Source organism: Notechis scutatus, chromosome 1, assembly GCF_049901735.1.
Source record: "Notechis scutatus isolate UNSWTSFEM ecotype Mainland chromosome 1, rNotScu1.2, whole genome shotgun sequence".
NCBI lineage: Eukaryota > Metazoa > Chordata > Lepidosauria > Squamata > Elapidae > Notechis > Notechis scutatus.
Genome location: NC_142009.1, coordinates 180,954,321 through 180,979,494, shown reverse-complemented (window position 1 = coordinate 180,979,494; position 25,174 = coordinate 180,954,321).

Sequence of the window (25,174 nt, the reverse complement as noted above, 5' to 3'; positions counted from 1 at the left end):
AATAAATTATTATTGTAAGTTAAGTGATATAAACATGTGATAAATAGTATGAATCAGAAATATAGCTTGGAAACTGCCTGGAGATCACCTCAAAAGATGCCAACTTTTGCCTTGTTTATTTTATTGATTTATCATATTTCTACATCACTCATCTCAACTTAGTGACTCTTTATGCCAGAGGAACACAACTCAATACATTAGGATTGGAAGCTGTTTCCAAAAGCTTTGGACATAATGTATCAACATTTGCAGTTATCTTGTACAAAAAGCACAAGAAGAATTGGAGATTAAAATATTAAGGAGTAGGGAAACCACAAAGCTGACAGATTTGTCCATCTACAGTTTCCTTCCTTCCTTCCTTCCTTCCTTCCTTCCTTCCTTCCTTCCTTCCTTCCTTCCTTCCTTCCTTCCTTCCTTCCTTCCTTCCTTCCTTCCTATCTATGTTGGAAGAAATATCCCTCTGTTTCAGTTCCAAGCTGGGATAAAGGTACTAGAGACAAAATAGAGGGTGGAGGCTGATTGGAAAGAGGGTCCATTTATTGATGAAGCAGAAGCACATGGATGATTCTAGACAGCTGACCACATGGATATGAGAGTGGGGGCTTTTTATACCTTCTCTTGGGGTTTGAACTTGAGCTTCCTGTTCCTGTTCAAGAACATGTACTCAATTGGCTGTTGTAGGGGTCATAGCTGGCTCTGTAGATTGTCTGAGCTAAGTTTGGTTGAAGTTTGGAGGGTCTTTAGGAGATTGTGCAATGTGGTAAGCTCTGCCCCTAGTTAATCCTACCTTTGTTCTGACCTTGCTGCAGGGAGTAATGGATTACCAAATCTGCATTTCTAAAAGATGGCCTCAGCTTAGTAGCTGCTTGGGGCAGGGAGCTGGGGCTCTGAGTTTCTGTCTCCCTTAAGATTTTTAATTTCTCTTTTAGGGGAAATGTTTTATCCTGCCTTTTTAAATATTTCTCAAAATATTTCCTTCTTCTAGAAGAGAGGTGGATGTTAACTTTCTACAGTTATAAAATTGTATCCTTATTTCATTTCTCCGTGGGCTAAGAAATATTCCCTTCCAGAATGGGACTGGAGGCACATTACAGATCCTTTTTAGCAAGAAAGTTGCTCAGAGTAAAAAGTTGGTCTACTGAGGTGAGAAGGTGAAGTTTTTCAGAATATAAAACTAATCACTGTGAACATCTGCACATCCTAGAGTTGTTAGAAGCTCAGAGGCAGTTTCTGATTTCAGCATTGGCAACCCTAATTTCTCTCCTGGGCTTGCTATGTAAATAGCCATCAAATGTGCTCTGTAACTTCTCTGCTTTTATGGTATACCTTTTACCAGTTTTTTTTTTTAAAAAACACCCTACCAACTTTTTTTGCCTCTGCTTCTGACAGCAGCTTAGAGCCTTAAGAGTAATATTGGATAGCACAGGCATGATTTCAATCAGAGGCTGGGTCAAGAAGGCCACACCCAGGGGAGCCAACTCTGCTTACTCTACCATTTATCTTAGCTGCTGCAAACAGCTCGGGGATATAGCAACCCCCTTTATGCATCTATCACTCACACTCTTGAGCCATTTGGCCAGTTTTAGCAATTATGAAACAGGGGAAGGAGAGGCTGTTCTTTCAGGATGGAGAAAGACTATACAGAACAAACAGTAGCAATGCTGACTGCATGCTGGAGCTGAAATACAACTGTGCTCGTGTTTTCTGGACCGAGATTTCATACAATTTGGGGGAAAAGAGAAATTTCTCTAATTCAATAGACTGCCATCTGAAACTCCTAGGAGCAACTTCAAGGGGCCTTCTAAAACTGCAGCTGGGGAGGGGGAGAGATAAATACTTGAGGAGTGATAAATACTTGAGGAGTGATCACATTAAATGGATTTAATTCATTGACATCTAAATTAATCCCAATATAAGTTCTCTGCCACTGAACTCACTTGAAGGGAGGTTTTTGCCAGTTGTTCTAGAATATTTGCTAGATATCCAAGTTACCCAGGAGCTTGCCCTTCCTGAAACCATCATCTGTGAACTATCCTTAAATATCGCAATTCGATTCTTACTATGTTACAGAGCACCTGATTATGACATCGAACATGTAAACAAGCTAAATACATTACTAACATGGGCTGCATCCTGCCCATACCCTTTTATCCTTCTTGGTGATTTCAATCTGCCTCATATTGACTGGACCCTAAATGATTGTACAACTGAAATCATACACACAACCTTCTACAATGCTATTACAAATCTGGGACTGGAACAACTAGTAACCAACAATACTAGACTAAACAACTGCCTCGATCTCATCTTCTGCAATAGTTTGAATTTAATTTATGGAATACAAACTAAAGAACCCTTTTCCAGTAGTGACCACAATATGATTGACTTTTGTCTCAACATACGTCCACACAAAAATCACCACAATGATGTAATCCCCAATTGTAACTTCAAAAAAGGCAACTATGATCTTATAGACAATGATCTCTCATCCCTTGATTGGCAATCTCTATTCACTGGATGCAATACCGTTGAAGACCATTACAACATATTTTTACTTGAAGTCAAAAGAGTCATCAAACTATATGTTCCAGCAACAACTCCCAAAACAAAACAAAAAAGCAGATTACCCATATCAATAAGGAAACTTCAATCCAAAAAGAGATCACTCTGGCGGAAAAACAAATCTGGTCACGTTGCCAATTTCAAAAACCGATACAAAAATTTATGCCACCAGATAAAGACCGAATGCACCAATTATCACATTAAACAAGAGGAAAACCTTCTAAGCACCAATTCCACCCGTGCTTTTTACAATTTTGTAAACAACAAACTAAAAGACTCAAGGTCCATCCCTCCCTTGATAGGACCTGATGGTAAAGACTGCAACGACGACACCATTAAAGCCAACATCTTTAACACATTCTTCGGCTCAGTATTTGTAAACAGCAATGGATCATGCCCAGTATTTCCTAGCCGTACCACAGATAACAACAATGATCTAATACATATCGATTTCACAGAAGACAATGTTAAAAAATCACTACGCAATCTAAAACCATCTCTATCTATTGGACCAGATGGAATATGTGCCTACTTTTTAAGAAAGCTATCCACTGCCATAGCCAAACCTCTAAGCATAATCTTTAAAAAATCTTTCAGGACCAAACCTATGCCTAACCTATGGTCACAAGCCACAGTCATCCCCATCTTCAAAAAGGGAGACACAAGCCTAGTTGAAAATTACAGGCCAATCTCCTTATGCTGCGTCACCTGTAAAGTCATGGAATCAATTATTAACCAATCCATCATCCTCCACTTAGAGACAAATAACCTACTCTCCAATAAACAATTTGGTTTCAGGAAAAAACTATCCTGTAATCTGCAACTCTTACACTGCAAAAACATATGGACGACACAACTCTCGACCAAGGCAAAGCAATAGACGCAATCTACATAGACTTCTGTAAAGCCTTTGATTCAGTGGTACACGACAAACTACTCCTAAAAATCTCAACAAATAAATGCTCTGTCCTACATATTGAAAAAAAATCAGAAAATAAAATACAAGCTGAATAGCCAAGATCTTGTTGATGACCCAAGCTCTGTAAAGGACCTTGGAATACTCACCTCTAATAGTCTAAGTGCTAGAGCCCACTGCAACTACATAGCCAAAAAGGCATTAAGAGTTGTTAACCTAATCCTACGTAGCTTTTCTCTGGTAATATCACACTACTAACCAGAGCATACAAAACATTTGCTAGACCAATACTCGAATACAGTTCATCAGTCTGGAACCCTCATTACGTATCTGATATTAACACAATTGAGAAAGTCCAGAAATATTTCACAAGAAGAGTTCTCCACTCTTCTACTCGTTGTAGAATACCTTATGCCACCAGACTTGAAATTCTAGAACTAGAAAACCTTGAATTACGCCTGTCTTCAGTCTGACTTAAGCATGGTATATAAAATCATACATTGCAATGTCCTACCTGTCAATGAATACTTCAGCTTCAACCATAACAACACAAGAGCACACAATAGATACAAACTCAAAGTAAACCGCACCACACTTGATTGCAGGAAATACGACTTCAGCAATAGAGTGGTCAATGTCTGGAATACTCTACCCGACTCTGTAGTCTCTTCCCCAAACCCCAAAAACTTTAACCTTAGACTGTCTACTATTGACCTCACCCCTTTCCTAAGAGGTCTGTAGGGGGCGTGTATAAGCGCACCAACGTGCCTACCGTCCCTGTCCTATTGTTTCTCTTATTCTTTTATTTTTCTTATATGTACCCATTTCATGTATTCACAACTATGTATACACTTATACTTATTATCTTGTAAACAATTGGCAAATCAAATAAATAAATAAAATAAATAAAATATTCTATAATATCCATTCTTGTGGTTTCACTTTGCTTTATTTTTTTCTGATTCTTTTTAGGACAAAAATTGATATACAGAAAAAGAAATTCCCTTGACTCATAGCATAGGCAGAAAAGATACAGTGAGTTTCTTTGCAGTCTCCATATTATATAATAGTCTTAAGGCACCTTTCACTCCTTTATTGTTCTAGTGGCCCAACCACTTTCCTGGCTGGTTTTCGGCTTTGATGATTTTTACTGTGCTCTTTATACTTTTGGTTACATGTTCCTCAATTCTGCATTCCTTACTTCTGTATCTTGAACTTTTTCTGCCAGTTTGTGCTCTATTTTGTTTCCCCACTTTATATTTTACTGCTTCCTGAAACATAAAATAAAGGTAAAGGTTTCCCCTATTCAGTCATGTCTGACTCTAGGGGGCGATGGTCATCTTCATTGCTTAGCCCAGAGAGCAAGCATTATCTGAAGACATTTCCCGTGGTCATGTGGCCAGCATGACTATATACATGATATATATATTTAGAGGCACATATGGTAGGACCCAGAAGAACGGCCTTCTATTTGGTGGCTCCCTCTTCCTGGAACATCATACTTCCAGAGATTAGACTGCCCCCCTCTCTAACACTCATAAAATGGTTGGTATGAATGTGTATTGTTGCTGGGGTAGAGGGTTATTATTTTATTTTTTTTATTTTTTGTTATTTTTATTTCTTTTATATTGTGTTTTTTTTTATTTTTTTTATTTTTTATTTTTTTTATATTATGTGCCACCTTTCTTTCTTTTTTTTTTTTAAAACAAGTTTTATTAATTTTTAAAACACACAAATTGTCATTATTCATTACATGTTTAAACCTTTTTCATTGTCAATTTAACAAGTCAGATAAATTATAATTCTGTTTTAAACCATTTCCATACAACATACCAAAACCTCTTATTCAATTTCTCTTTACTTCTCTTTACTCTTATTCAATATCATTATTATTATTTCATCTGTTTCTTTCTGACTTAGTTACCATTATTCTCAATCTATATTTCTACAATTTTTAACTAATTCTCCCCCAAAAGACATATACACACAACACACAAAACATAAAAAAAATCTTTTTTTTTTGGAAAGTAACTTGGACCCAGGTATCTCTCTTCATGGACTTCAATTATATTCATGCTCATCTTACATATCCTTACTTATTTTATTTACCATTCTAAGCCTTCTATATTAACTTCCCCACATATTTCACACTTCTTACTTCTATCTTAATTAATCATCTTAATTTGAATCATTATATTTATATCTTTTGTCCATTTTTATCATCCCTTTGTCTCATTCCTTATAAAAAAAAAAGAAAATAAGTTTCTCCTGAAATCATTAATCAGAGTATGATGCCTTTCTATCTCCCCCCTAATAATCAAATTAATCTTTAAAATAATATCTAATACCCAATCCGAGCTTTTGCTTGGTACATTCTATCTAACTAATACATCCAACATAATTAAGTACATAATTAGACAATAAATCCAAATATTAAAAAAAAGATACTATAATAAAAATTTTATAATAACATCAATACCATAGTCTTATTAAACTCTTTAATTAAAACAATATTCTAAACCTCCCCTATTATTAAGTTTTAAAGCCAATCATTTTTAAACATTTTAACATTTTAATCTCTTATCAACTCTTAAATCATTACAATACTACCATCTCATCTTATGTACCTTGCAAAATCTTTTTTTTTTAAAAAAATTATACTTTATCCATTATCAAAAAAAATTTCTTTTTTTCATTTAATTTCAAAACATTGTAGCTTTTCTCCACCTTTTCCTTTCTTTCTTCTCCCAACAAACCTTTCTACCCCCCTTCTTCTAGCCTCTGCCTTGCCAGCTTCCCTCTCTCTGTCGTATTCCTTTTCCCTTTTGTTTACTATCATCATATTGGTTTTGCACCTTATTTTTCCCTTTCTTAAATGTTTTTTAGATCTTAAGTCCTTAAGTCCTTTAATTTTCTTCTTTTCTCTTCTTTTTCTTTTCTTTCTCTCTTCCTTCTTTCTGGATCAAGTTCTGAGATTCATTAAAAATGGCTCCTTTCTTTCTTTCTTGTTCCTCTGCTGTCTTCATCTGTTGTAATGTTTGTTGGTAATTAATAAGCGCCATTTCTAAGAAAAGGAAAGCTTCTTCCACACCATCTTTACCATTTTTTTGCTTGTTCATATTCTTTTCTTAGTTCCTCAACAGAAAGAGCCATTATAAATCTTTTCTTTTCTTTTCCCCTTCTTTCTTCTTACAACAACCAGAATATTCAAAAGAAAAAAAAAATAAAACAGTCCCAAAGTTATCAGTCAGTCCAAAGGCAGAGTTCTCACTTTCTCCTTCTGGGGTAATATCAATCCAAGAGAAAGAAAGTCCAAATCTGTTTAAAATCTTATTGCAATATATTCTAGTCTTCAAATCCTTAAGGCATCTGCTCCAACAAAGTCTTAGCATACAAATGTTTTCTTTTAATCCTCTCTCTTCCCACTCATCGCTTAAAACCAATTTTCACCTAAAAGAAATAGGTTTCTTAATATCCAGTTATTTATTCCGTAGGAAAAATAACTTTCAGCACCTTCAAACAGCCGCTTTTTTTCCTCTTCTGGCAGGTATTATTCAGAAAGTCATACTTTTCAGGAATTTTATTAGATATGTCTTAGAGTCCTAGGAGCCAAGAAAACTTTCTCCTCTCAATCACTTTCTCCACTTCCCCATTCATCCGCCCCGCTTTGGGGGGCGGCCAGACAACCACGGGGGTTTGCACAACCTGGAAAATGGACCCCTACCTTCCGCCCCGCAGCGCCCCGCTGGGTCGGATTACATAAAGCCCGGCCGACAAACCGAAGTGTTTTCTTCTTATCATGTCCAAAATGGCTTGAGGCCTGGGGAGCTCATTTACTCTTCTCATCATCCAGTCTGAAAACAACTCCTGTTCTTAATCATTCTTCTCAGTTGTCAAGAACTGGGGGAAAAAAAGGGGGCCCCCCCCACCCGTGTGCTAGATATTGTACCGGCGTAACAAGAGTAGAACTCATTAAGACGGTTTAAATGGTTAATTCTTCTGGCAAAGACTTTGTTTTGCTATTTCAATATTCTTTGGGCATTATGAAATGGATTTGTCCCTCTTGATCTTTCTTTTTGGCATCTTTTTCACCAATCCTTCATTTTTAAGTCTAGCCAAAACCCATTGCTTTCAGTTAAAGGGGTTGACTAGATTCAAATCCCATCTCTAAGGCCTGCCATAGCCACTGATTTTTGGCTTCAAATTGAGTCTTCCTTGTATTACCATCATTAACAGATGCAGGAGAGTCTTTATACCATCCCAATCAGTTTCTCAACCTGAAAATGCGGGGTGGCTCCTTTTCATTTAGATCCAAAATGGCTGGCGGGGCATTACCTTCTCATCATCAGTCTGAAAACAACTCCTGTTCTTAATCATTCTTCTCAGTTGGTGTGATTGATATTGACAGAGTAGAATTAGGAGGTTTAAATGGTTTACTCTCAAATGTTTGCATTTCACTGTTAGAGGCTTAGTTGGAACATGAGGGTTCAGATTCAAATCAAGTTGCCTTCGTTGAACATTCCCCCTCCATTTTCTTACACATCCCAATCTGGTCCCAAGATGCTTCACAATTAAGTTCATTCAACAAGCCATATTAAGGATTATTAAGGTTTATGTACAGAGAATATAAATAAATCCTTAATTTTCAACACATTTACAAAAAAGTTCTTTGATGCTGAATTTTCAGGCTAGTTCACAGTAAAAAAGATGCATTAACAAAACAGAGGTGTGAAGGCATTATAGATCTTAATTTCATTTTAAACAATATAAATCTGTGTAAGAGAAAGATTATTATTAAAAAATATTGCAGGATCTTAAGATTTAGTGAATTTGAAATACAAACAGTAAACATGAATTAGACTATGTATAGCTTACAGGATTGCAGAATAAATATACACTTATGTGTTTATATCACTTTGTTATAATTATGTTCATACAACCTTCGAAGCTTTATAACTTAATCTTCCTTTGGGATGATACATAATATCTTTCTTTCCAAATTATTCCCATGACAATTCTTTCAAAACTATACTACAATTGATCTTAGCCAAAAGCTGAGAAGAAATAATAACTTTTCCCATCTAGAACTGAATTCTGGAGAGATAAAAAAAGAAAGAGCTCACATACTTGAAAGTGAAACAGAGAATCAACAAGAACTTTGTCCATCCATCATCATCTATCTATCTATCTATCTATCTATCTATCTATCTATCTATCTATCTATCCATCTATCCAGGGGTGGGATTCAAATTTTTGAACAACTGGCTCGTGGGCATGGCTAAGTTGGTGGGCGTGGCTTGGTGGTCATGTTATTGGCTGGGTGTGGCCAACTCAATATCATTCACATCAAGGCACACATCTCCTCACCTGGCCTCTCCTGACTGTGGGGATGCTGCAACAGTCATAAGTGTGAAAAATGATCATAAGTCACTTTTTTCAGTGCCATTGTAACTTTGAATGGTCACTCCACACAGCAAAAGAGGGGGGAAAAATTCCAGAGATGTTCCTGAGGCAGGAAGTCTAGTCCTGCCAAGAATGTAATAAGGGTTAACAGAGAGGCAGTTTCTGTAAGCAACACCAGAATGTTTCCTTCCTGTCTTCCTTACAGGATTAGGCCAGTAATTTCTTCTAACAACCGGTTCTCCGAACTACTTAGAATGTTAACAACTGGTTCTAGCGAATAGGTGCTAACCTGTAAAATCCCACCCCTCTATCTATCTATCTATCTATCTATCTATCTAATGCAGAGATGACAAACTCATGGCCCATGGACTGGATGCGTCACATGCTGGCCACGCCTACCCCCAGTTTAGCAAAGGGGAAAAAAGTTGTGATATGTTATGTGACTTGTCATCGCAAGATTGACACCCCTGTTCTAATACATTATGCTTTCCCAATGACAATATTCGAGCAATATTTAATCCACAAGACAAAATTTAATCAAAATTTATTTCAATACTGTAATACAGAGCACAATGTAGTTTAAGATAAATATCTTTATAGTATAATCAAATTGACGGGAGGAATAAATATATGGTTGAATGTTTCCATAGAAAAGAATCGGCATCCATGACAGGGATGGAGGAAATAACAAAATGTGCACAGTGACATCATGATGCAAACTCCTTCCCTTTTGCATTACAATGTCACACATATGTCATGACACATCATATCATTGTTGGAAGCAGTCTTATGAGAACATTACATAACATAAAGTACTCTGAGTTGGAAATGAATACATTTTTCATTGTTTTTCATTTTCCTTTTTTTAAATATTGGAGATTGCACAAAATTTTTCATATACTTTTGTGCAGTTTTACTTAAGGACCTATATAATGCATTTTTGTGGAATTATATGACACACCTATTCAGCAATGCCAACTGCAGTACACATTTCTAAAATAAGATGATTGATGTACAAGTTCAACGCATGAAACCGAGTTAAGTTTATGTAAGTAACCTGACTGAACAAAGGTCTCATCTGTTCCTAATTTAAATGTGGAATGATAATTGGTTTTCTGTACTGTAACCAAAGTATAATCATTTGTATGCTGCTAATGAGCATACAATTTAATTACTTTTCTGCTGATATCATTTTTCCTTAATTTCAGTTGGCGTTCTCATGTAAGATTTAAACACTGAGGTCCTCATATAACTTGCTATACTACCTAAATTTGCAACATTCATTATTCTAATGGAGAGATATCTGTGCACTACTGAGATGATAGTAAATATTTGCTTAGGAGTGTCCATAAGGCACAGTCAAAAACTCAAGATGGCAGCCACCAGGATGAAATAGAAACTACACTTGTATCCATACCCTATGGATATCCTACATATGTGAGGTTAATATTGTGCAAGATATACAACTAGGCATTACCCCAACTAATTAACTAATTAATGGCCAATAGAATGATTTATTTCTTGGAAGGATCTTCACAGAAAAAAGCTGAATTTAGATGCACACAGATTGATGAAAAGATGAATGGCCTTAACCTTTTATGTAGCTCTTTGTTCTTGGTCAGTATGGTGAACAGAGCATTAGTGAAATTTTATTTCTACTGCTTCCTTTTGGAAGGTAGTCTTTGAATTACAACAACTTGTTTAGTGACCATTCAAGGTTGCAATGGTGGCTTATGACCATTCTTTACACTTAGAACCATTGCAGCATCCCTATGGTCACACGATCAAAATTCAGACACTTGATGCATATTAATGAAGGTTGTAGTGTCCCAAGGTCAGGTGATCATTTTTTGTGACCTCCTGACAAGCAAAGTGAATGGGGAAGCCACAGTCACTTAACAACTGTGTTACTAACTTAACAACTGCAGTGATTCGCTTACCAACTGTGGCAAGAAAGATTGTAAAATGGGACAAAACTCATTCAACAAATATCTCACTTAGCAACAGAAATCTTGGGCTCAATTGTGGTTGTACATTGAGGGCTAAGTATAATGATAAAACTTTTATAGCTAAAGACAGGCACAGAAGAAGAAAAAGCCATGGAATAAATTAGAGAGCAATGCAGGGGGGAGAGAAATGCAGTCCAATATTTTGCAGTCAAATGATGAAAACCAAGTGAGAGAAAGAGTGATCTATGCAACATGGGAGGATACAGTGATATTAAACAGCAAAGGTAGAGCTATATTTTACAGAATAAGATTTTTAAAAAACTAACTTTTTAGTTTTGCAAAAAGGGGGGGGGGGGTTAAAAAGTCAGCATTAGGAAAAATGTTTTAAAAATGAAAATAAAAGAAACATATTGACACACAGTATTTTATTTGCTTAAAAGATAAACACCAATGTTAGCATTCAATATCCACAAAATCTAGTAACTTGATTTTTTTATCATATATACTGCATAAAGTTGCCATTGTTCAGACTGGGCAGTCATGTAAATAAATTATCCCCCCCTCCCCGCTATGCATGAAAATCATCCCCATCTATTTCCTTATAGGAAAAAAAATCAAGAGATAACTCATGCAAGACTGTTAACTAAATACAGTACATACAAAGATTTCATTAAATATGATAAGAAGTTAAATAAAAGCAGTTATTATATTGTATCTTCACTACACTTGATATGATCAAACTCCAGTCCAATTATCCACTTCTTCTTCTTCTTCTTTTTCTTCAGCGTTTGTCTCGCGCTCTGGCGAGGTCCGCTAATGTCCTTGAGTACTGCTTCCACGCCTCTGTCTGCCACGTATGTCGGGTCTGCCTTCGCGATCTCTAAATCGGCCTTGATCGTGTCCATCCAGCGCTGCTTAGGTCTACCACGCGGTCTCGCTCCTCCGACAGTCACCTTCATTGCAAATTTGATGATGGATTCTTCCTTGGCACGACTCACATGGCCGAACCATCGTAGCCGGGACTGCCTCATGACCGTGGGGATGGGCACGACGTTGAACCGCCTACGCACTTCTTCGCTCCTGACACGATCGAGTAGGGTGAGGCCTACCGACCATCGGAGCATTCGCATCTCCATTGTCTGGAGTCTGCTTTCGACTTCTTTGGTCGTCGGCCAGCACTCTGCGCCGTATATGGCCACGGGCGCACCACAGAGTTATAGATTTTCGCCTTCAGGCGCATCGGCATCTTCTTGTCACAGAGGACGCCTGTGACGGACTCCATTGCCCCACGCTGCGTTGATCCTGGCTGCCACCTCAGCTTGTAGTAGGGCTTCTTCCCCAAGAGTAGTTCCCAGGTACTTGAAGGTGGAGGCGCGCGGTAACTCCTGCCCGCTCACGTGGATGGAGCCTGTCGCTTCGTTGTCAGTGGTCAGGTATTCGGACTTCTTTAGGTTCAGCCGAGCTCGAACTGCTCGAGGCGGTCGTGCCGCTGTTGGACTAGGTGCTCGAGTTCAGCCTTGCGCAGGTTGGCCAGGAACACATCATCGGCGTAGAGCAGCGTCCATGGGGCGGGCGTGTACAGGTCGTGTGTGTAATTGTGTCCATCACCAGAATGAACAGCAGTGGTGAGAGAGCAGAGCCCTGGTGTACGCCGACGGTGATATTGAACTCCTCTGATATCCCAGCCGCCGCTTTTACACGGCTTTTGTGACATCTGTATAGGAGTTGGACCCATTGTACGAGCAGCTCGGGCACGCCGTGATCTCGCAGTGCGTACCAGATGAGATCGCGCGGGACTCGGTCGAAGGCCTTTTCCAAGTCCAGGAAGGCGGTGTGGAGCGGGATTTTCTTCTCTCTGTGAGCTCTCCATCAGCATCCGCACACCGAAGATGGCGTCGGTGGTGCCGCAGTTCTTGATGAATCCGGCCTGGTTGACGCTGATGTCGACGATGTCCCGAATGCGCTTATCGAGGACGCGTCAAGATCTTCATAGTATGTGACAGTAACCTGACCGGTTCAGTAGTTGGAGCAGTCCGCTGGGCTGCCCTTTCCCTTCCAGATCGGAACAGTGGTGCTGCGGTACCAGTCGTGGTGGCACTTTTCCGTGGAGACGATGTTGTTGAACAGCTCGCACAGCCACAATGCCGAGCCCGGTAGTGCCTTTTTCCAGAAGTCGGCAGGGATGTCGCCTGGTCCTGTTGCCTTACCGCTTTTTCATGGCCTTGATGGCGCCGGTGACCTCGCTGGCGTGAATGCCTGAGACTGGGCCTTCGACGGGTCACCTCGCGGGTTCATGGGTGTGGGAACTCCTCGGTGGAGATCTTCTCGAAGTATTGCCGCCACCTCTCGGCAGCGTCTCTGGGGTTGACGATCAAATTTCCCCTTTCGTCGTTGATCCCATGAAACTGGTCAATATCCAGGGTCTTCCTGTGTCTGCTTTTGGCTAGGCGGTAGATCTCATTCTCGCCTTCTCGCGTGTTCAGCTTCTCGTAGATGTCGTCGTAGTGGGAGCTTCTGGCTGTCGCTACTGCTTTCTTGGCTGCCTTTTTGGCCGCCTTGTACTGCAGAGCTTCTCGCTGGTCTTGTCCTGAAGAAAGGCCTTGTAGAGCCGTTTCTTCAGGTGCACGGCATCTTGTACTTCCGGTGTCCAGAGCCATGTATCTCGCTCGATGCGTCTCCGTCCTGGCTTGGTACAACCAAGCTGTTGGCAGCCGGCAGTGTGAACAGTGCTCTTCAGCATGGACCACGCTTCCTGTGGCCCGTCGACCATCTGCAGGAACTGCTCCGGTTTGATGAGGGGTCCCGCCATCTTCTTCTGGTTCCAGTCCAATTATCCACTCAGGGTATATTTCTTTTTCTTGGGATTTATTCTCTGTTAATTATACTCTGATTCCATCATATTTTATACAGTCTCCACCTTAGATCTATGACCACAATTAAGCTGGAGAAATGATTTTGCTCTTCCTTTATTCTCATGATTTTTTTTAAAAAACCATTAAACAGATTCTGTTGTTATTTCTATGCAACTTGCTCAATACCTCAATTTACCATTCTTCTGTACAAGAATTAACAGAGATGTTTTGTTGGGATCAGTTTCAGTGGTGGGAAATGAAGAGCAATAACTAATTTGGTCTGCCTAGTACTTCTATTTGTACCTAAATCAATAGCTTCCTCATCCATAGATGAAGAATTATAAGAAGGAAAATGTTTTTTATATTGCTCAAACAAAAACAAATACTTAGAAACAGGAGTTAAGGTTTCTGCTTTCACTGAAACTTCCAGTGAATCTTGAAGCATTACAACATGTACAGGCAGCTGAAAGTAATTAAGTAAGGTGCATAATTGCAGGCATGCATCAATAAATCAATGAACAATCAATAAAATAGTACCCACACAACAAAACCTCTGTCTGCCCTTTAATTTAACAAAGAGCAAACTGAAAGCACCAACCTTCTGCAGAACATGGTTGTAGAACTCAAATGGAAATTTAAACTTTTAGAACTCTCTTGCCAATCAATTCCATCTTTTAAGCATCAATTCCTCCATTTGCAACAGAAAAAATATTATACCTTTATAATTAATATTAACACAGTCAACTGAATGGGTTAATCTGTGCCAGTATTTTGTAGGGTGTACATATGTACACACAAAGGTCCCCAAATTCAGCAAGGGAGGTACCATGTCCTAGAAAATATGAAACGAAATGTTTGAGAAAATAATCAACACAATTTGAAGAATGGCCTGCTTAAGAGGAAGTTGTTGGTGCTCTTTTGGCAGAAAAGATGCTTATATTCATAGTGCTTGACTTTGATTTTCATTGGTCATTTGTGAAGACTCTTTGTGTGTTGTTTGACTAGGTAAGGGAGTGTTTAGGGGGAAATCCCATTTACAGAGTAGTGAGTTCTCTTCCAGAGAGGAAAATAGTTTTATTATTTTAAATGCCCTTACCATTTCTGTCAGAGTATATTCATGAACTGGAATAGAGCTTAGTAATAAGGTCAGCCAATGAGAGCCGAGTTGGAGGCTGAAACTTAAAGAGAGAATCTGGGTGTGGTTTATCTCTGTTCTGTGCTCAGCTCTAAAGTGAAAGAGAAACTAGCTTGCTTGCTGAAAACTAGAGCTCTGCTCTGAACCTGTAACATGTCTGCTTCTGTTTGGGTTTGCTCCATGTTGGAGAAATCTACTGTTCCATATTAACAGGCTCGAAACCCTGCGTTCCTATTGGTCCAGAAAAGCCGGATCATAATTGGATGGCTTGAACGTTCCTGATTGGCTCATACAGGGTTTGCCGCGATTGGCTGAAACCAAGCGCGGCAAACTCAAAGAGTTGTCATTGGCTGCCTAGCCGCAGCCAGCTCTATAAGAAGAGCTGCCATGCACTAGGGTTTTGTCTCAGAATCTATCTGTTAAATAAAGAGCTGTTGTTCACTACTCACGCCTCGTCTATTCATGGGACCCACCGAACCATACATAACACTGGCGACGAGGGTGGGATTCTGAGACAACAAGGCTAACCAGCACGTGGCAAATGGCGCAGACGACCAGCAAAATTGCCAGCAGCGCCACGCCGCCCACACCATTTAACCCAGCCAGCGAGGACTGGGAGTCCTACATTGATCATTTCCAAATGTTTTTGGAATCCAACAACTTGGAAAGACGCCACCGGCAGCAAGAAAGCGGTGGTATTTTTAACGCGATAACTCATGCAAGACTGTTAACTAGAGTACATACAAAGATTTCATTAAATATGATAAGAAGTTAAATAAAAGCAGTTATTATATTGTATCTTCGCTACACTTGATATTATCAAACTCCAGTCCAATTATCCACTCAGGGTATATTTCTTTTTCTTGGGATTTATTCCCTGTTAATTATACTCTGATTCCATCATCTTTTATACAGTCTCCACCTTAGATCTATGACCACAATTAAGCTGGAGAAATGATTTTGCTCTTCCTTTATTCTCATGAATTTTTTTTAAAAAACCATTAAACAGATTCTGTTGTTATTTCTATGCAACTTGCTCAATACCTCAATTTACCATTCTTCTGTACAAGAATTAACAGAGATGTTTTGTTGGGATCAGTTTCAGTGGTGGGAAATGAAGAGCAATAACTAATTTGGTCTGCCTAGTACTTCTATTTGTACCTAAATCAATAGCTTCCTCATCCATAGATGAAGAATTATAAGAAGGAAAATGTTTTTTATATTGCTCAAACAAAAACAAATACTTAGAAACAGGAGTTAAGGTTTCTGCTTTCACTGAAACTTCCAGTGAATCTTGAAGCATTACAACATGTACAGGCAGCTGAAAGTAATTAAGTAAGGTGCATAATTGCAGGCATGCATCAATAAATCAATGAACAATCAATAAAATAGTACCCACACAACAAAAACATCTGTCTGCCCTTTAATTTAACAAAGAGCAAACTGAAAGCACCAACCTTCTCCAGAACATGGTTGTAGAACTCAAATGGAAATTTAAACTTTTAGAACTCTCTTGCCAATCAATTCCATCTTTTAAGCATCAATTCCTCCATTTGCAACAGAAAAAAATATTATACCTTTATAATTAATATTAACACAGTCAACTGAATGGGTTAATCTGTGCCAGTATTTTGTAGGGTGTACATATGTACACACAAAGGTCCCCAAATTCAGCAAGGGAGGCACCATGTCCTAGAAAATATGAAACTAAATGTTTGAGAAAATAATCAACACAATTTGAAGAATGGCCTGCTTAAGAGGAAGTTGTTGGTGCTCTTTTGGCAGAAAAGATGCTTATATTCATAGTGCTTGACTTTGATTTTCATTGGTCATTTGTGAAGACTCTTTGTGTGTTGTTTGACTAGGTAAGGGAGTGTTTAGGGGGGGAAATCCCATTTACAGAGTAGTGAGTTCTCTTCCAGAGAGGAAAATAGTTTTATTATTTTAAATGCCCTTACCATTTCTGTCAGAGTATATTCATGAACTGGAATAGAGCTTAGTAATAAGGTCAGCCAATGAGAGCCGAGTTGGAGGCTGAAACTTAAAGAGAGAATCTGGGTGTGGTTTATCTCTGTTCTGTGCTCAGCTCTAAAGTGAAAGAGAAACTAGCTTGCTTGCTGAAAACTAGAGCTCTGCTCTGAACCTGTAACATGTCTGCTTCTGTTTGGGTTTGCTCCATGTTGGAGAAATCTACTGTTCCATATTAACAGGCTCGAAACCCTGCGTTCCTATTGGTCCAGAAAAGCCGGATCGTAATTGGATGGCTTGAACGTTCCTGATTGGCTCATACAGGGTTTGCCGCGATTGGCTGAAACCAAGCGCGGCAAACTTAAAGAGTTGTCATTGGCTGCCTAGCCACGGCCAGCTCTATAAGAAGAGCTGCCATGCACTAGGGTTTTGTCTCAGAATCTATCTGTTAAATAAAGAGCTGTTGTTCACTACTCACGCCTCGTCTATTCCTGGGACCCACCGACCATACATAACACTGGCGACGAGGGTGGGATTCTGAGACAACAAGGCTAACCAGCACGTGGCAAATGGCGCAGAGATGACCAGCAAAATTGCCGGCAGCGCCACGCCACCCGCACCATTTAACCCAGCCAGCGAGGACTGGGAGTCCTACATTGATCGTTTCCAAATGTTTTTGGAATCCAACAACTTGAAAGACGCCACCGGCAGCAAGAAACGGGTGGTATTTTTAACGCACTGCGGGCCCACCGTTTTCAAAATGGCCAAGGTGCTAGCAAAGCCCGCAGATGTCAAAACGATGGATTGGGACAACCTAGCTCCCATCCTCCGAAACCACTATGCTCCGGCCGTACCAACTCTTATCCGAAGGCATGATTTTTATCAATGAGACCAGTGCGAGGGCAAGAGCATCGGTGAATTCGTGGCCGACCTGATGGACCTTGGAGGTTTGTGCGGTTCGTTAACCTGGATGAGGCCATGCGAGACCGAGTCGTTCTCGGCCTGAAAGAGCCAACACTCCAAAGTAGGCTAATGGCCAAGGGTGACATCTCCCTCGCCAACGCCATAGCCGAAGCAACCGCAGCCGAAGCTACCCGCAAATCAGCGGCCCGAATGCGGCATTCAAACGGAACCAATTGTCAATCGACCAGTGAGGCAACTACCACACCAGAAAAACTCGCAGCCACCACCCACCATGGCAACATCGAATCCCCCTCTGACAGCGAAGAAGAAGAGATTCACCGACTTCAGTCAGAATGCGATTGGCAAGACCGGCGAGGTCGTAAGTTGGGGTACCAGTGTGCCAGCTGCGGAGGAAATCACCCGCATTCCAAATGCAAGTTCCTGGACGCTGTTTGCCGACATTGCGAGAAGCGGGGGCATATCGCCAAAGTATGCCGTAATAAAAGAAACTACAGCCCCCAATGTCGAGGCAACAGCCCGAGAAGACAAGATGGCACCCCCACCAAAAACCGGGACCGCCAGACTGACAGCCGGTGAAGCCGGGACGGCCGAAACAAAAGATTCAACGAGGCACCGCGAAGAGAAGAAACACACCAAACAGTTATCATCGCCCACTCTTCACCAATAGATGCACGGAAGATATGCATCGAGGTCGGTATCGAAAACCAACCGTGCACCATGGAGGTAGATTCTGGCTCCTACCTCTCCATGGTCTCCTGGTGCACCATAAAGCATCTAATACCCAGCATACGCCGCCAGGAACTAAGTGACCAGAAATTGATCCTGAGGGACTACCAAGGGAACCGCATCCCAGTAGCTGGCATCGGGCATTTCAAGATCACCTTCAAAAACCGCACCAATATTTTACCACTTACAATTGTAGATAAAGACCGCCCCAGCTTACTCAGATTACAATGGTTCACACTGCTAGGAATCGAGATGGCAGGCATAAATCACACAGACGAAGAAGATTGGGAGGCGACGCTCGTACGAGACTTCCAAGAGGTCTTCGATGACACTTTAGGCAAGTACAAGGGGTCCCCAATCTCCTTCAATCTTAGCCCAGACATTGCTCCCATCCGCCTCAAGCCACGGCGAGTGCCATTTGCACTCAAGCCTAAGATAGACGAACAATTAAATAAGCTCATCGTGCAAGGGGTATTAGAACCTATCGACCATGCCCATTGGGAAACACCCATTGTCACCCCCATCAAACCAGATGGCTCCCTGAGAATATGTGGAGACTACAAGGCCACCCTGAACCATGCCCTGCAGCAGAGTGCCTACCCTGTGCCAGTAGTCCAGCATCTCCTACACTCACTTGGGGGTGGCAGAATCTTTGCAAAGCTCGACCTGGCACAAGCCTATCAACAACTGCCGGTCGATGCTGAAACCACCGAGGCACAAACGATCGTGACACATCGAGGGGCATTTAAATGCAACCGACTCCAATTTGGAGTCAGTGTCGCACCTGGGGTTTTCCAAAGCCTAATGGAAAGGCTGCTGCAGGGAATTAAAGGAGTCGTACCCTATTTCGACGACGTGCTAGTAGCAGCCCCCAATAAGAAACAATTGGAGAAACGGCTAAGAGCAGTCTTACAAAAATTTAAAGACTCCGGCCTCAAAGTAAAAAAAGAGAAGTGCCAATTATGTACTGAAAGGGTTGAATTCCTGGGGTACCTCCTAGACAAACATGGAATTCACCCTACTGACAAAAAGTTAAAAGCCATCAAGGAAGCCCCCAGACCGAAAAATAAAACGGAACTCCAAGCATTCCTTGGACTCATTAATTTCTATAATGTTTTCCTACCCCAGAAGGCGACTGTCGTGGAACCCTTGCATAGGCTCCTGGATAAAACAGCATCCTGGATCTGGGGAAGGCGAGAGGAACACACTTTCCAACAAATAAAAAACCTTTTAACTTCCGACGCAGTCCTTATTCAATATAACGAAACCCTGCCGCTGACTGTCACATGCGACGCATCACCCTTTGGTGTTGGGGCAATCTTAAGCCACACCTTGCCGAATGGGAAAGAGGCTCCCATCGCATTCTTCTCAAGAACCCTGTCCAAGCTGGAGAGGAACTACAGCCAGCTGGACAAAGAAGCCCTAGCCATCGTCTCCGCAGTGAAAAGATTCCACGAATACATTTATGGTAGGACCTTTTCAATTATTACAGACCACAAACCCCTACTAGGCATTTTGGCTGGGAACAAACCCACTCCAAACATCCTGTCACCTAGGATGATGAGATGATCTGAATTTCTCGCCGCTTATAATTACCATTTAGCACACCGACCTGGCAAGACCATCTCGCACGCTGATGCTTTAAGCCGATCCCCCCTACCAGACGTGCAAGATGACCCAGCACCCACATTATCAATTTTACAAATAGAAACAATAACCACGCCACCATTGCCCGCGCAAGACATTGCCCGCGAAACAAGAAGGGACAAACGCTTGGCGTGAGTCCTCAGCTGGGTGGAGAGGGGTTGGCCGGAAAGCGAAAAAAATGAACTCTTTAAACCATTTAAAAACCGGCAAACTGAACTTTTTTCACAAAGGGGGTGCATTCTTTGGGGAGACTGGGTGGTTATACCAGAAGCATTACAAAGAAAAGTTCTAGACATGCTGCACAATGGGCACCCGGGCATTGTACGAATGAAAGCCCTGGCCAGAAGCTACGCTTGGTGGCCAGGCATGGACAAACAAATAGAGACTTGGGTCGCCGTTTGCAGCAGATGCCAAGAGACCCGCTCGGTTCCCCCTGCAGCTCCACCACTAGAATGGGAAACCCCCAGAGGCCCCTGGTCACGAATCCATATTGACTTCGCGGGGCCAACCAAAGGACATACCTTTTTAATCACTGTTGATGCTTACTCAAATTGGCTCGAAGTAAGCAAAATGAAGACAACCACCACAGAAGCCGTTATCAAAAAATTAAACAAACTTTTCGCCACGCATGGTCTGCCAGATGTGATAGTATCTGACCATGGACCTCAATTTACCGCATTGGCGTTTGAGCAATACTTGGCAGACCATGGCATCTGACACGCATTGACATCGCCCGCTCACCCGGCGGCAAACAGTTCACAAAAAAAAAACATCCAAAAGATTGAACACAGCAACATCCACGAAAAAATCAACAAAATGCTTCTAATACAACATATCACACCCAACTCTACCACGAACAAATGCCCAGCAGAATTACTCATGGGCAGAAGGCTTCCGGTCACCTCTAGACCAGGATCCCAACCTTTGCACCGGTTCCGACATCAGCTACTTCCGTACTGGGCGCCACACTCCAGAGAAACCCCTGGATCTACAAGCGACATAGCGAGCCTTCAACATGGGAGACACTGAAAAGCTAAAAACTTTACTGGGGACCCGCTTCGGTGGCTACCTGCAAAGATCACCCAAGTCACCAGCCTCCGCCGCTGGGACCCTCTCTGACCGTTACCCCTTACACTCCAGAGAAGACCACAAGCCGACCGGCCTTCAACGGGAGGAGACACTGGAACCCTTGGCTCCTGCACATTGACCAGCTACGATCTAGACTGACAGGCGTCACGTTTCCCCTCACAGACTCTAACCAAGAAATCAGAGGGGGGGGGGAAACCTCAAACTTAGAAAAAGAACCGGTATCTGTGCAAGCAGAACACCCCACACACACATTAAATAAAAATCACACATTAAACCAGCAATACTTACCTATAAACAGGGAACCGAGGCAGACGGGTGTTTCACCTGGAAGTAGCAGCTGGACAAGCTCAACCAGCCCAGAGAATCCAGGAAGGAGCGACAGAACGAACGACTCGACCAACCCGGATACACCAGGCGGGAGTCGCAGCTATAGGCCTGGCTCACCCTTCCAGGCGGTTCCATCAAGAAGCTTGAGAGCGACACGGAGCCCATCCAAACCTGACGACAACCAGAGACATTATGAACCGCGCAAGTCAAGTAGGCAGGTCCGAAGACCCGCCTACTTACGTGACTACGTTACCCCGCCCCTTGGACGGAACCAAGAGGGGAGGGGTGTTCCATATTAGCAGGCTCGAAACCCTGCATTCCTATTGGTCCAGAAAAGCCGGATCATAATTGGATGGCTTGAACGTTCCTGATTGGCTCATACAGGGTTTGCCGCGATTGGTTGAAACCAAGCGCAGCAAACTCAAAGAGTTGTCATTGACTGCCTTGCCACGGCCAGCTCTATAAGAAGAGCTGCCATGCACTAGGGTTTTGTCTCAGAATCTATCTGTTAAATAAAGAGCTGTTGTTCACTACTCACACCTCGTCTCTTCATGGGACCCACCGACCATATATAACATCTACAACTGGTATTGTAAAATTTACTTTATATGTTTATAAAGAAGTTAAATGAAGCATCAGCCATCTGTGTTTATTTTTCTGGCACTGAATTTACACTGCAAAACTCTGAACAATTTCCTCAAAATATATTACCAAAGATATTAACCAGGAACTGTGGTGATTCAGTGGTTAGAAGGCAGTGGTTAGAATTCAGGATTGCTAACTCTGCCTACTGCTGGGAATTTGATCCTGACCACTCAAGGTTTACTCAGACTTCCATCCTTCTGAAGTGAATAAAATGAGGATTCAGATTTTGGGGGGCAATATGCTGATTTTGTAAATTGCTCAGAGAGTGCTGTAAAACATTGTGGGGTAGTATATAAGCCTATGTGCTATTGCTATTGCCATTAAAGACACATTAAGGGGGTTCTTTCATAAGTATTTTTTTCTGATTTTTAAAAGGAAAATTTGCAATATTGAAGACATTAAAAAGTCATTTAATTTTAAGCCAGAGGCATGAAAACCTATTTTCCTTACTTACTATCCAACTGCCCATTACTATATAGACATGTTCATTAAATGTTTGGGTTCTTTAGAACTAAACTTTGAATCATTAATTATAGTAATTATAGTAATATTACATGCCCACTAGTTCAGAGTTATCCCCTTTCACTTTAGCTTCATTTGCCTTCTAACACTGAACCCAGTTTTTACCTATTGCACCCTGTAAGTCTACTCATTGACCTTGTACATAATTCTTTTATGTGACATAATATGAGCCACTTTGCTGTAGTTATGTCTAAATTATGTTCTCAAATTCCTACCTCTGTTCCATTTGTTTCCTCAGAGTGTAAGGTGTTATGTCCATTTATCTTAAGACAATGGCTATGCTCAGGAAAATCATAATTTTTCAGTAACATTTCCAATTCTGCAACCAATTAACCTTACTATGGTAAGACAGATGAGTTGCTTCTGTTAAAAATTTGAAAGTGAACTTTTATACCCAAACACAATTTTCAGCAGGGCTGATATTTAGCATTTTGAGTAAGTGTCATGAGTGGCATCAAAACTTAAATATAAAACCTTCATTGAATGGAAAAGCAAACTGGAGAAGCAAGAATACATGCCAACTTGCCAGAGAGAAATGCACAGTAAAGACAGAGGTCTGAATCCTAAATACATTATTTGAAATTCACAGCTCTCCATGTTTTCAGGATCACTTGCCAATTCTATTCTTCCTTTCAATTGCAAGATCCATTCAGATCATACTTTTTAGCTACACAAGATTTATTTATCCTAGATATTCACTTTTCTTTTGCTTTCAGGATACATTCCAAAACTGCCCTTTCCCATTCAGATCTTTTCATATCTTCCAAAAGTATATACCCATAACCAGTTTAATTGAGTTTATCTATCTTTCTATGTTCATCATCTTCTCTTTCCTTCTATCTTTCCTAGTATTACTATACTATATGCATATTATTGAGTAGTAATTAGTACTAATATTCAATATAGTATAGTATACTATAGTCCCAGATGTGGAGTATCACAACGTAGCTGAGTCTTCACCTGATGTATGTAAATTATGATAATCTAGTCATTATACCTTGAGTAAAAAAGCTGAGTCGATTTATTCCTTCCTACCTACCTACCTACCTACCTACCTACCTGCCAACCTACCTACCTTCCGTTTCTTGGCTATCTGTATTATTCTAAGGAGTATTCTCCAACACCAAAGCTCAAAAGCATCAATACTTTCTATCCAGTTTCTTTAAAGTCCAACTTGTACTTCCACAGCATGTCACAGGGAAAATCATTGCTATAGTATATAGATGCATAATGACTATCTGAACTTTTTTTTCCAAAGGCTTTCTCAGTTTCCCTAGCAAGTGCTAATTTATGCCTTGTATCTTAAGGCTAGTTCCATTATAATTTATAGTCAATCCTAAAAGGCTGAAGCTATCCATCACTTCAATAACTTCATTGTCAATTCTAAGACTGGTCGCTGAATCTGTTATCATTCATTTGAATTTCTTTATATTTAGCCTTAGCCACATCTCATTTTTTATTATGCTGCTTGGCTTTCATTACTCGTGGTTGCAGTTCATTTGCATGTTCAGCTATAAGATTAGTGTCATCAGCATAATGCATCTTACGATATTTCTTCCTCTAATTTCAAAGCCATGCTCATCTTCTTCCAATCCCAGCTCCCCAACTGTAGGTTCAGGAAATAAATTTAATAAGTAAAGAGAGAATACACAACCTTGTCTCACTCTTTTGCAAGCCTGCAGCCAATCTGTTTTATCATGTTCTGTCTAGACTGGGGCTTCCTCTCCTATTAAGTTTTGCATGAGCTTTTCCTTTTCTGCATGGCTACATCAGCAACTAAGTCTTCTAAATGTTCTGATCTAGTGACATTAAAAACATATTTCTGTACCTAACTTCATTTCTTTAATAATATTTTTAAAAAGGACTTCTGGTTTGAGCTTCTTCAGCGACAGACCGAAACCTCGTCTCTGTGAGGCTTCAATCCGTGCTCGCCGCTGGAACGCTCCAAGCTGGCTGGTTTCGGGGCTAAGCCACCCCATAGAGGTGGTGAAGAGAGGGGAGACTGCCAGCAGGGTTGAGGAGAGCCGCATCTCTCCTCCCCAGCTGGCCATTACTACCTTTCCCAAAGGCGATTGCAGCAGTGGTCAGAAATGGCCACCACAAAGAAGAACTCGACCGGAAAAGAATATGCAGGAGGAAGATAAGAAGAGAAAGTTTTGGTTGACCGGGTCAAACAGCAAAAGCAACAAATAAGGTACCCTGGAATTGAAACTGTTAAAAAGCAATAACATTGTTCCCTAAGAAGATTTTTAAGCTGCGAAGGAGAGAGAAAAGGGAAAAGATTTGGTTTTCTCCTTTTCCTATACTGACAGCTAAGAGATTTAAGCAAGAAATTGGAAAAAAATCCACTTTGACATCAATAGGCATTTACTGCTGAAAATAAAAAAGTCAAAGGGATAATAAAGATTTCTGGATAATTAAAAGCTTTTGAAAACAGGAAAGGAGAGAGGAAGAATAAAAAGGTAGGATCTGGAAGGGAGGAGACTGCCTGGAATTAAAAAAGAACTTA